Below are 13,997 nucleotides of genomic sequence, written 5' to 3' on the forward strand. Positions count from 1 at the left end.
AGATAAGTACAGGAAATTCTTCCAATTGCAAGATGTTTTGAGGACTGAGTAACTATACAGCCTATATACATTGCACTAAATACAGCCTAATGCAACAAAATAATTTGGTGTCTGGTTTAGATAATAAACTTCCCCGCCACCTAATGCTGAGGTGCAGATCTGCTATACTTCCTACAGATAAGTACAGGAAATTCTTCCAATTGCAAGATGTTTTGAGGACTGAGTAACTAGATGTAGCAAGGCTGTGGTGAAGCACAACAGCTTAGTTGGGAGTGAGGAAATTATGACTGACAAGCAAAGGAAGGAAGAAAAAGGGACACTGCCTGAGAGGAAAGGTTGAGCAAGTGTGAAAAAAAAAGTAAAAGGTCAAAGCAAGAAAAGGAGTAAAGTGAAAAAGGAAATAAAGAGAACCAGAAAATAATAAAAAACACAGGGGAGATGGCAGCTGAAAGGGAAAGTGCTGTAAATCAAACAAGTCTGGAAGCAAATCATGAATAAAATAATGTATTCAAAAGACCAGAACCTGCAGATCTTCTCTAAGTTGAATTTTGTGTTTCCAGGTCCTAAGATGAGAATAACCTGGGGTAAGAGATGAAGGAAATGATGGTGCTGCTTATCTGTGCTACTATTTAGACACATTTGCTGGCAAAATTTCCCTCCATTTTAAGATTATGACTGAGCCCATCATTCATTCCCATAATTTTCATTGATAGCCATAAACAGCCAACAGCCATAGAGGCAAAGTGCTTTGTTGCATGCAGGCACCTTACAGAAATAATGGCCCCGTGTTCAGGGGGCAAACATTACAGCATGGCCACACAAAACCCACTTAGGAGCAGGACTTCCTATTTGTGCTGCGCCCATGGCCAATCGCATCCATGTAAATTGATGTTCCTGGTGCACACACCACAAGGATCATAGCCCACCAGTTCTCATGATTTCTACATAAAATTATGTCTTACTAACTGTTTGTTGGACTACTAGAAGTATTTGGTGGCACAAAGTGAGGCTTTCCTCTTGCTACACCATACACAACTTTTCAGTCCATGAAGTACACAGGTAAACCCTATGTGTCAGGACTAAACCAAGATTTCATTGCTGCATGCTCTCGTCTGGTGCTTTCATTTCTTGCATTGCTCACTTGAGTTTCCTGATTAATTATCAAAACTGGCTGCAGGCATGAGTCGTGCTTTAAAACAACCTGATCAACTCATCAAAAAGGATATAAAGACTTTTCACTAGAGCACATTTTTCTAATTGGGTCACAGTCTTTTTTTTTGTCAACATGACATGTCACAAAAAAACATCCAATTGGTTTAAAACCCTTAATCCTTGAGAAGTGTTTTGCCTCCTATGCTGATTTTCATGACAGTTGTAACACAGAAAAAAATCAGTGTAACATAGAAAAAATACAGTTGTTTTGCATAAGTCTGTGTTACATGTCTAAGTGCTTTTCTGCACTCTTGGATGTGACATCACCCATCACCCCTGAGCTCACATAGGCCCTTGTCATTGCATAACATGCTCTGCAGTCCTGAACTTCTGTGAGGAAAAGCTTCTCTTAACTATTCACATTTGAATAATAAACATTTTATATTACATCATACACAACTGAAGATTCTGAACTTCTGTGAGGAAAAGTTTCTCTTAACTGTTCACATTTGAATAATAAACATTTTATATTACATCATACACAACTGAAGATTTTGCTACAGCTATGGGATTAGTGAAAATAGAAGCTGCAGGACTGTTTCACATAGGACCCTGGAGCAACTTGAACATTAACTGAGGCATCATCTCCATTTTTATTACTAGCACCTTGCTACACATAGCAGCATCATACTGAGGTTGGGTTAATGAATTATTTAATGAAGCTGCTGTAATTATGATGGAAGGAACCAGACTAGATCTATATTTCTTGAATATCTTGCTTTTGGGCAGGTTTTTGCCCCTTCATGAAGCACTAAGGAAGCAAACTGCACAGTTTGTCCTTGGTATAAAGGCTTCAGAAGTGTTTGCCTGGTGTGTCTTGCTTACCATTTAAGATCGGAAGACAATTTTCTCTCAGTTGAGATTACCAGGGTTTATTTTTGACTTTCTCTAAGGAAGACAAAGGAACGATCAATTTCTAGGCCTTTTTTTTTTTTACACCATGAATGCCACATGATCTTCCCTCTGTTTTTGTTCATGTAAAACAGCATAGCTGTGGCTTTTAAACTTATACTTCAAGTCTGAGTTTTTCCCAGGCTACTGTGAGCATTTTGTGACCTGTGCTGAGCAGGGATGTGAGGAAGGGGTGTTCTGTGGAGCATTCGTCTGAACATCTGCTACAAAGGACAAACTCAGGGCTTGTGTAGGATGGTTTGTGGTAAATTTTGTTCTTCTGAGTGCCTTATGTAATGCACTTCCATCATAAGGGGAGGAGAAACACAGGGCAGTACATGAACATGTGGCCAAGAGCAACTACTTTAACAAAAAATTTGAGTGGTATGTGGCTCAATAGAGGTCGCACCTTTGGGACACATTTGAAGCATTTTCACCATAAAACAGCAAAATATAGCTCAGACATCCAGCAGAGCTGACAACACCTGACCTGCATGAAAACTGTGATTTGTCAACTATTTTTCTCTTGGTCTCTGTGACCCTGAAGCAGGTTCAAGCAGAACTCTTTTCTTGGAGTTCATGAAGCATGCAGTCCCTGGTCTTCAGAGCTGCCCTCACGCCTTTGCAGCAGGAGCTGGCAGCAGCAGGCAGAGTTTGTGGGTGACTGCCTCAGGTGTGCAGGCAAGGCAATGAAGGAAGGGAGGAGAGAGGCCTTGCTGAATTCAGAAAGCAGCAAACCACAATAATGTGGCTTTTGCTGTAACATATTATTTCCTTTTCCTTTCTTCCTATTTTCTCAGTGCCACTTACTCCTTCTTGCCTCCCCGCTCACATTATCATCAAAGAATAAGAGCAAATTGGAGGGGAGGCAGAGGAAGGCAGCAATAATGCCAGCAAGCTGTAGGAGAGCTGGGAGGAGTCCCAGTGAATCCTGTTCCCACGGTTGTCCCTGTTTGTATAAATGTGAAGGTCCATCAGACCTGCCTTTTTTCTTCCTGGGTTTCCTTTTTTTTTTCCTGTTCATTTTAGGTTGAAATTTGAATCTGGAATGATCACGTTGATCAGGAAATACTTCATAATTAAATCAAAAACATAACAGTGCAGGAGAGTGAAAAAGAGCATCTTTTATTAATGCATAACCTGAGGCTGCCTGACTCCCTGTAAGATAATATGTGAATCAGTGGAATAAGCCCCAGCAAACAGAACAGAGAGATTCATTAGTCGGGAAAACAGTCATTACCAAGCTGCTGGAAAGTTGTCCTGACACTGAATCTTGTAATGAATTGTTCAAACTTCTAAATTAATTGAAAAGAAAATGTAATAGAGAGACCAAGAAGTCAGAGACATTTCTGAATTGTTAAATGTGCAAATACGAACATGAAATACACTATTGTTCCATGTTTTACCTTTCCTTTGTCACTTTATTTTTCCTCTGCTGTCTTTGTGATCTTCTTGTCCACAGTCTCAAACCTGTGTCATGATTACATAGGGGCTGTTGCTTTTCAAGGCCTGCTGATGGATGTCCTTTGAACACCAGGGACCCTGTACCCAGTTAGGTTACACCAAACAGGCTGCACACCCTGCAAGCCAGGTACATGTTGAGGGGCAGGAGAGAGTGTCATACCATGGAAAAACCACCATATCATCCATCCTTCAGTGCCCATCCTCTACTCCAAATGAAACTGCCCCATTTCAGAGTAGCATGTTCTAAGACTGTAAATAGACCAATAGCTTTGTTCCTCCTTCAGAAAAATTGCATGAATATGTTCAGCCATAGTTTATCCCTAGGCAAAAAGATTACAGTACTAAAAGAGAGTAATTCAAATCAATGTGAACAAACCTCAGTAGCATTTACTCTCTTATGAGAACATTAACACAACAACAAGAACACTACAAATAATTTAGGTTATAATTAAGGCCATTAAGGAAACATGCACAGTACTAAAGCACATCTGTATACTTACACCTAGAAGCTGCTGGTTTTCTTATTTCTGTGAGGAATATTACCTTTTTCCAATCTTTGCATAACACCCGTTTCTAGAGCTTGTGCAAGGACAGCCAGGGGCCCAAATGCTGATGATATCTTTGTCCCTAATGGAGAATCAGTAAGAACGTTATTCCAGCTTGCTGCTGGCAGGAGAAAGGGCATACCTAGATTTAGATACATATCTTCCTGACAGAACAAAAGCTGTCTCCTTGCAAAAACAAAACTTTCTTTTCTAAGCAAATATTATTTCACTTTCTATCAGGCTATAGCACTGTGGAAAATGTTTCATTAAGACAGACAGTGAATTGCTACTCTCCCTCTGTCAACACAAAGAGCGTTATGCAGCCCGATTCCACAGAGAAGAGATGTGAGCTAAGCATGGATAATGCTGATATAGATACTACATATAAGCTTAAATAATTTGGGAAGGGAATTTAATAAGCAAGGCCGGTTGCCACCTTGGCTAGCAGATGTGTGCATTGAGTGCTAATGGGACAATAATTACTGTGTGCAAGGGTAGGGCACAAGGAAGCTGTATCACCACTCAGCAAACGTGAGTTGTATTTACCAGGCATGAAGGCAGTCTTGATGTCTTTGAAATCAGAATATGAAACAGAAAACAGGAATTAACCTGATCTCAATGTGCTGATGCTCTGTTCCCCTCCCTTGCTTTGCTAGAGCAAAGCAAACTGGAGAAACTTTTACAGTCTTAGTTCACCTCTGTGAGTTAGTGGTCCTGCTCCCTGGATTGTGAGAAGGCAGATTTGAAAACAAAGAAAAATAGGTTTTGACAACTGAAGAAATTACTTTTATACAGCCTTGGTTTCAACAGTGTTGCAAAGAAAATAATAACTTCATTTGATGCCCAAATTTTACTGGGGGGTCAAGAAATATCTGATTTTTTTTCCCACTGGCCAAAAAAATTTGTAATGCTTTCTTGATTTAACTGAAAGGGCTGCTCTAATGGATTGTACTTTATTGTCTAGGGGTGTCCTCAACACTGGTATCAGGGAAATGTGTCCCCTTATCTATTCAGACAGTAGGAAAATGCTGATTTCAAGAAGGTTGCTAATGACAAGCTAACTCTGTTTCGCTTTACTATATGGTTTACATCATTCCCCTAATTAAATTCTTTGGGAGTGCAAAGTGAGAAGTCCAGGTAGGCAATATGAGCACCTCCAGGTCAGCAAACAACTGTTATTTATACCATCAGCACTGGCAGAACTGAACCCAAAAGTACCAAAGAACTGCTGCAAGAAAAGCAGACAGCAAACCTGAATTTCTCTCTGGCACAGAAACTGAGTATGTACCCTCACAATAATGTGAAAAACAAGATGATCTTTCCGGCTGTTCACAGAGACTCAGAACAGTGAGGGCTGCAGGCCCACCCAAAATGAAACTCCAGTTGCAAAACAGAGCAGCAAGTGCTGGGTCCTGGCACAATTATGGGGCAGCTAGAAGGAACCTTAGGTCCTGAGGCTGGTAAACAGCAGTGTGAGGCTGGGCACTAATGGACAGTTAACACCTTGCTACTAAACACAAATATTGACAGTATTGATTTTATTGGAATTCACTTTATGTACATGGTTTTTTGCTCATGGCATCAGGATGCACAGGACTTATGACCTGAATTTCCTTGTAGCAGTGATTTCAGCTCTAATTAACTATTATCTCTTAAGCTTTGAAGTTGACACAATTTTTGATTCTCGGACTTTCTTTAGAACAACATGTTTTGCTGGCATCATAATGCAATTTTTGAAAGTTCTGTCTTTTGTGAGAAGAAAAATGTATTTTAACTCACTTCTGGATGTACACATTCAGTGGTTTTTGCTTGAATCATTAAAATAATTTAAACCATTTTCAGTTTTGATGCAGAGAAAATAAGCATCTGTTCACATTCTTGTCCATATTCATATTAAAATATTAGCACAGTTAAATAGTTGACAAAAAAACTATTTTCCAAAATTAATACCAGGTCATGTTTACTCATTCTGAGCAGATTTTTTTTTTTTAGCAGAAATACAGTGAGAGTCACTCTTAACTGTTTTTCCAGCTTAGGCAGGTCATCACAGCACTATTTAAAAAAAGTACACATGCTCAGAATTCTTTGTCTTTTTTTTTTTCCTGAGTAGACCTGTAGTAATTGAATTTCTTCATTACTCCTTCTACATCATTCTAGGTTAAGCAAACTATAGTGATTAAAATGAAATGGAGCAAGTAATTGCTAAAACATTAGTATCAGCAGAAATGAACACTTTCACTGTACAGTGTATCCCTCCCACCACTGCAGGAGAGCTTGAAGTCTGCTGTTGTGCAGAACAGCTATGAAATTTGATGCCTGACACAATTACAACTGTGCTTCAAACAGTGGGTGCTTTTGATTTATTCACAATGGACAACAGCCTCCACAAGTACACTAAAGGCCTTTCCAGGCAAGAAATCAGGTGATGTGCAATGTGAAAACCACTCTGTTTGAAAGGACTTTAACACACCCAAACGTTATTCTTAATTCTCCCTTTACTGAAATGGTGAATACTTTCTCCCCTGGAGAGTGTTGAGACTCTTCATATGAAAACCTCACTCAGACCTGGGCATTGGAGAATCTCTCTTGGACAGTCTTTATTTCCTACATTTGAGGCAGAACAAGCCTTCACAAATTCTTTGACAGAGGTTCATTTATTAACTTCTTACCTCAATGTGTAAGAGAATTTAAAAATCACAGGTTCAGATTATCCATGGAGATTTTTCAGGTTTCTTACAACTTGCATTGGATGCTTTAGAGAAGGGCAGACTGCAGCACCCACAGCCAGAGCAAACACTGCCACCCTCACAGGCTCTCCAGGGTGCTCCAGCTGCTATATTCCCCGTCAAACATAGCCATGAGTCAGTGGATTAAGTTTCCATAGTAGCAATCTGGGATTTGCACAGGTGCTGCAGGTCCTGCCACTCTGTACACAAATTGGTTTTGGCTCTAATCCTTGTGTTGTGTTCTGCTGCCCTGGTCCCAGAGATAACCATGGGAAGGATCAGGTCTGCAGACTTGAGGATCTTGGGAGAAGAAATATCAAACATACTTTGATACAAGGCTTTTCTACTCTTTCTTTCTCATTTTAACATCTCCATACATCTCCACTGGAAACACAAGATAGCATCTCTATCTTATTATTTATTGCTGTCTCAGCCATTCAAAGACAAACAAACAAACAAAACGAAAACAAAAAAACCAACCCAAGTCTCAATTTACCCCCTAATTTCTGAACTGTGTAAAAAGACTGCTTAGGAGTTTAGTCTGTTCTTTTGATCGACTGGACACTGGATCTTTCCAGGACACATGCCAGCTTCTCTTTATCTGTACTCTCCTATTTGTGAGAGCCCGGTGACCTTGGATGCTACAGGACTGAGAGTACTTCTGTGAAGGCTTCACCTTTTTCAAGTACTTTACAAGCTATGTATATCAAATAGCATAACAAAGCACCAAAAATAGCACATCCCAAATCAGAGACGGCGTTTACCAAGGACTGAACTCAGTGAAGCATTTTTGTTCCTCAGATAAATGATCATTGACTTCCTTGGATCAATTATCTTTTTCTTTTGATCCAGAACCCATAAAATGCACTGAATAACAGTATCATAGGAGAGTCCCTACTGTTTAAAAGGGGTTTTTTTTTTTCTGTATTTATTTATTTGGTTTTATCCTGCTGGAAAATATATAAACACTCACACAATGAGATTTTGTCAACTGCAAAAAATTCAAGCTCTGTTCTTGGGGCAGCAGGTCAAAGATCATCTCCAAAAGCAAAAATGTTGCTCCTCACCGAAAAGGTACTTGGGAACTCTAGATATCTATCTTTTCCAATAAAAAAAAAAAATAGGTTCTCAAAGCATTCCTAGGAGCAACTCAGTACTAGATAATTTTGTCTCTGAAGCACTGAAACAATACATTTATGCAGTGATGACTAAATAAAAAGATCATAAACATTAGCAGGAGTAGGCAACTGAAGCCCAAGTTTCATCACTTCCAAATTAGTGCCCCAACCACAAGTATAAAGAACTGTGCCCCTTGTTATTTGCATCCATTCATATCATGTGCTGTAATGAACCACACATGAAGCAATTAAGCAGAAGGAGAGGGGGGTTATAATGCTGCTGTTTATATAATGCTTTTGGAAGGGGGTAAACATGAAAGTAAATACTAATGCAGAAGGAAAAAACTACTGGAAATTCAATCTCCTGCATCCCACTGTCATGCCTGACCTATTAGTTCATAAAGAGGCATCACCAGAAAGAGGCCTAGGACCCTCATTTTGTGATGTTTTATGGATCCTGAGCAAAGTGCTAGAATAAAGGCTCTTAGATCCAATTCTCTTCATGTTTTTCCCGCTTTCTGGCTAAAGGAGGGACAAATCTGCACTCCTGTGATGGCTCCCCTGGGCTCCTCCCTAGCTTGGGAGCCAAGCTCTGAGGGGCAATGGTGCTGATGCAGGACCAAATGCCTAAAATAAAGATGTTACAATAAAAAGTATAGCCTTATCCATTCTTCTTAATGGATAGAGCTCTCAGGCATAGATCCCAGTTCCCCAGATAACTTACCACCTTAAAAATTCAGGTACTTCAGAGCATTAGCACTAGTGCAGCAACTGTAAAGGAACTTCTTCCCAGGAAAGGAGGTACTTTGCCTCTTATTTATTTGGGGTTCCACTGAAAAGGGTTGTGGCTACAGTAAGTGATAGTGGGAGCTTGCTACTGTAGAGAAACTGGTTTACATCTAAAAGCCTTTATTTTAGGATTTTAAATGGACATCAAAAAGGCTTAGTCACATAGTTATTTATTTTCCATTTTCAGGGAAAATGCACAAAGTGAGAACCTTAAGTGCTGCTACTCCTGTGGCCTAAGACTTCAATCCCAAGAATAAATAACTTTCCAAATTTATTGTTGCAAAGAGTTTTCACATTATTGGCTCCAATGAATCTAGTAGTTTTTTTGAAAGCTCATGGACATTTATCATCTTTCAACACAAGAGAAAGCAAAAAAACCCCCAGATTTTGAAGCAATTTTTTTTTTAATATCATATCAAATGACAAAATTCTGTTTTCTCTCTATGATCTAATTGTCCACCACTTTTGTATTATATTTTACTTTTTATTGTTGTTTTCAATGTGATTTTAGGAGACAACATTGGGAAAAAAAGTATAGAAGAATATTATTTAAAAAGGCATCTGATTTTTCCTGACTTAAGTACATTAATGACTGAAGGGATACAAAGATATATGCATAGACATATTTTGTATACTTGTATATATGAACACACTGTTAATGTTCAAGTAATAAATGCACACAATCACACTGAGTATACATCAGTCAGTATTTAGAAGCAGAAGAAATTATGCTTGGTCTAAGCAACTTTCCCTGTCCATCCAAATAGCCAGGAGGGTTGCATGCCAGGTTAAGCAAACATGTCTCATTAGACTATTTCCAGATTTTTCCAAAATTGGTTTACTAAATACACATGAAGATGTTGTCATTTGCTCAGATCAATGGAGAATGTGAACATTGTCAGACATCTGGCAGGGGGACTCAGTTTTTCACAAGTGCCCAGCTGAGCCCTGACTTGCTGTCCATACCACAGTGGGAATCCCAGCACATCTGTAAAGCTGCCAGCTTCTTCAGCATTCCTGAACAGCTCTGGAGAGGGGCAGAGAGATGCCAAGTATCTGCACATGGGCCCTACCCAGCAGCCAAGCACAAGGAAGAACTGAGCCCATAATTCAAACAAATGCACAGTCACAGAAAGGCCTCTCACTGGCAGCAAGCCCAGCACTGCTCACCCTGCAGCAAGAGGGATGTTTCCCAGGCAGCTGCAAACCCAGCTTCCACAGAGTGAAGTGTGACACCAGACTCCACCTTCTGTGGGTCCTTGCAACACTCCAGGAGGGAAGGCAAAAAAGGAAAAAACAGAACAATTTTCCATTTTTTCATCTCAGATCCATTTCTCATTTTTTCCCCTCTCTTCTTTTTCCTTCTCAGACTGACTTCTATGACATGCAAGGTGGACAGTTCTTATTGCTACATCACTGAAAGGCTTCTGGTTCAGGTTTCTAGAATAAGTGAGCACAGCTTAGCAAAATTTAATTGAATTAAATTTGTGGACAAAAAGTTCAGTGCTGTCTTTGGACCTTATAAAATATCCCAGCATGCCCTCTGTTGTGACCACTGTGTCTTAGATCACATCACCATGGGATGCCTCTTCTTCCATCCCTATTCTGTATACCACTGGATTTCAGTAACTGATCATGCCTTCAAAAGCAGAATTCAAATATATTCATGTGTTCAAAGTCAGCTGAACCTAGTGGCACTATAATGGATTTTTTATAAAGAAAATTATATTTTATGTTCTTCTGTTGTATTAATAAATTCTGGTGTTCTGTGGTTGATCTGAGATGATACACAGGCAGTAAGTGATCTAGCTAAGCAAATCTTATTATGATGTCTAAATTATTGAAAGGAAAATTTAGCTATTGACATCATTTATATAGTTATCTGCTGCTAAGTTTCATTTCTATGAGAGGAAGATATTTTTATGCTCTACTGAAGAGAGTTAGCACAGCTTTCTGTTCCCTTAAAATGTGAAGAGACTCCAACATATGATCAACAACCACTGTATGTAGATGGACATTAAAGCAATGAGGGTTTCTGATTACCCCACTTGTACAGTAATTTTCAACCAGCTGTAGAGTCAAAGATGAAACACTCAAACTAAGGTTATACTAGCGAGGTCAGCTTAGAGACAGGACACTATAAAGGTCCTTGTAGATTTGCTGTTGACCTCTGTGTGCAGCATTGCAATGGGCAGGCATGGGAAGGCACTACTGGGAACATTTTAGCTCCTGAAGCCCGGATGAGAAAATCAGGCTCCTGCTGCCTCTACCAAGAGCAGTCATCATCCTACAGTTTTGCTCTCTTTTAGGTGTCCTTCCAAAATTTGTTCCAGACCATTAACCATTCATATGTGAAGTTAAGAAACATAAAATACTGTCAGGCACAACTAAGAGAATAACATCTGTGAGCTGAATCCAAAGAAGGAACCTTGGCTGACTGACCTCAGAGGTGTAAACACAGAGCTCAGAACTTTATAGCACCTCTGCCAGCTTCTGACAAGCTAGGGAGCTAATAAGGAAAACACCAATTACTTGGTATTGCTAAGGGTCTTCATGTTCCTCACAGCCAACTTTAGGAAGCAAAACTAATTCCTTGTATTTTTTTTTAAGCTAAGGACTTGGATTTATTATTTTCTTGACTCCAGCAAACAGTTCAGCAACATTAGTCCCAAAGGAATGAATAAGATGGGATAATTTTCTGCAAGTGCTTGTGACTTGAAAGACTAACAAGCAAGAAAAGTACTCAAATGCTCTGACATGTCCACAGCACTTCCCAACTGCCTTCTCCACCAGCTAGATTTCGTGAATCTCAGTTTATGGACCCTCATAGCTGGGTTTTTAAGGGCAGCATTGTGAGTACTGCTGGGTGGTTACAACATTAAAAGATGCTGTGATATGACACATTGCAACACCCGGATCCTCTCTATGGATTCTGTGAAATTTATGTTACAGCCTTCAAGTGGTTCAACAGCTCTACCTATGCAGTCCAAAATCCCTGTGAAGGAATGTCCTTCTCTCCATGCTTGCTGGCTGAATTCCTTCCACCTGTCCCTGTTTTTTGTGCTGAGCTGCTTCCATCTCCTCTCTGTGCTGAACACTTCTTCCACAGATTTAAAGTTATTAAAAAACTTAAAATGTGCTTATTGTGAAAAAGTCATCTATATCATTGTCCTATTAGTTAGTTCAGCTTCAGAGCCTATCTGACTGCAGATTTATAGAAGGGTTGAATAGCCCATATGTCTTGTTGAAAAATGGGAAGACTTCTTGTTGATGGAGAGAGACTATCATGAACATGGAAATTATTCTTAATTTCTCATTTTATTTCTGTGAACTAATTTGTGATAACCATTCCAATATGAATGTAGTAGGAAGTTTCCTGTCATGGAAAGAGCTAATATCAGGGGAATGATGCTGGGGCTGTAGGAGCACAAGTACAACCTACTCAATTGTCACAGTGTCTCTTCCATAAAGAACCAAAGCATATAAATGTTATTTCCCAAAAAAGTAATTCAGCTGTCACAAGGTACAAGGGACATTTAAAAGGTCATCATGAGAGCTAAGAAAAGAAAACTGAGGCAGTACTGCATTCAGAATGCTTTTAGGCATTCAAGGACAAGTTAGGAGCCTAAATAGATCCTTGGATCTGGGCCTTAGAGTGCTGAAAAGAAAGGTGAGGAAGGAGATAGGATTGTAACTGGGCAAGTTGAATAAAGAAGACTTATTTTGACCTAGAATATGCAAGAGCATGCTTGCAGGCAGTGGGACAGGAGCCAGTAGAGTTGAAGGTGAGGCTGAGATAATGAGAACAGAAATAAAGGAGGAAAGAGAGCTTGAAATAGCAGAGAGTGAAGAGATGAGAGGCAGATAATAGTCCACAGACCTCAGAACTGGAGATAGGTTGTGACAGGAAAGGGGAAATTAAAGGCAGGGAAAGGGGCAAAGGGATGGGGAGAGGCAGAATCTCTAGCACTAAAGACTCATTTTTTAAGAGATGGTGGATTTGTATGAGAGAGATGCAATGCAGTCTAGCAGCAATGATGGAAATATTGTCAATGGAAACTATAAGTAACACTTTTCAGACAAGATACTTGTTCATAACTTACTGTATCAAAATTTAATCTCTATCACCATCACTAGAAATAACAGTGGAAGAAAATTCACTCTGAATATCTGACATGTGACACAAAAACTTGTTCAGAAATGTTTATACAAAAAGTATTGAAAGCTTTCTTGCTACGGACTATTGATATAACTTCTTTTACTTACTCCCTATTTTCTTCCTTCCAGACCTTTTTTCTCTCTAATTCTTTAAAAAGTTGCCCCTCCCTTATTGTCAGAAATCCGCATTATTCCATTCAGTGTTGACACTGTAGTAATTTCCTGTCAAAATACCTTAGGGCCAACTGTGAAGAGCACAGGGGTGACTGCCTATTGTTGTGTCACACCAGGCAGGTGTCTCAAATCATCATTCAAATTCAGTGATTCTCAGACTTATAATTCACTCAGGCACTTCAGAAAACCTAATGTCCTCATGTTCTTCCATCAATATTCGCGCTGTGATGATTATAAATGCCTTTGAAAACATTCTGTTCTCTTTTCTTTTTATTCAATGTCTTTATGTTGAGCAATTTGTCCACTGACTTTGAGTAAAAATTTTACTTCCTGTTAGCACATAAAGAATCCTGATATGAAAATAGAAGTCTGTTCTTCCCACTTCTCCCAAGGATCACCTATTCCCAGTCATGGAGGCATTTGAACTTCTCATTTATATGAATTTGATTTTTTTCCTTAAAATAAACAAAAACAAAATTTCTTTTAAAGTTTTTTCCCATATGAAATATTTACAATCCTTCTATGTATCTTTACCAAAAAGGTTAACTAATAAGTATTTCTTTTATTTTTTTTTTTTTTTAAGATATTTTGTATGGAAAACTTGACTATAAACTGATGCCCAGTGAAATTATTAACTATCAAATAAACATTAGAAACTTTAAAAATAAATTCTATTTTGCCAGATCCTGCTGCAACCTCAGTTGAGACCATGGCAGCTAAATGAGCTTGCAGAAGCTAAACAGAAATATGACCCTTGGAGGTCACACAGAGAATATCTATCTTACTCCTGGGAAAGACTGGGAACTGTTTTAAAAAGCAGGGTTCCCCTGGCTGTGAAAATAAAATTGAATGAGACCAAAAAAAAAAAAAAAACAAAAAAAAAAAAAAAAAAAAAAAAAAAAAAAACCAAAAAAAAAAAC

The sequence above is a fragment of the Passer montanus genome, unplaced genomic scaffold, assembly GCF_014805655.1.
Source record: "Passer montanus isolate IOZ18808 unplaced genomic scaffold, ASM1480565v1 scaffold17, whole genome shotgun sequence".
In the NCBI taxonomy this organism is placed as follows: domain Eukaryota; kingdom Metazoa; phylum Chordata; class Aves; order Passeriformes; family Passeridae; genus Passer; species Passer montanus.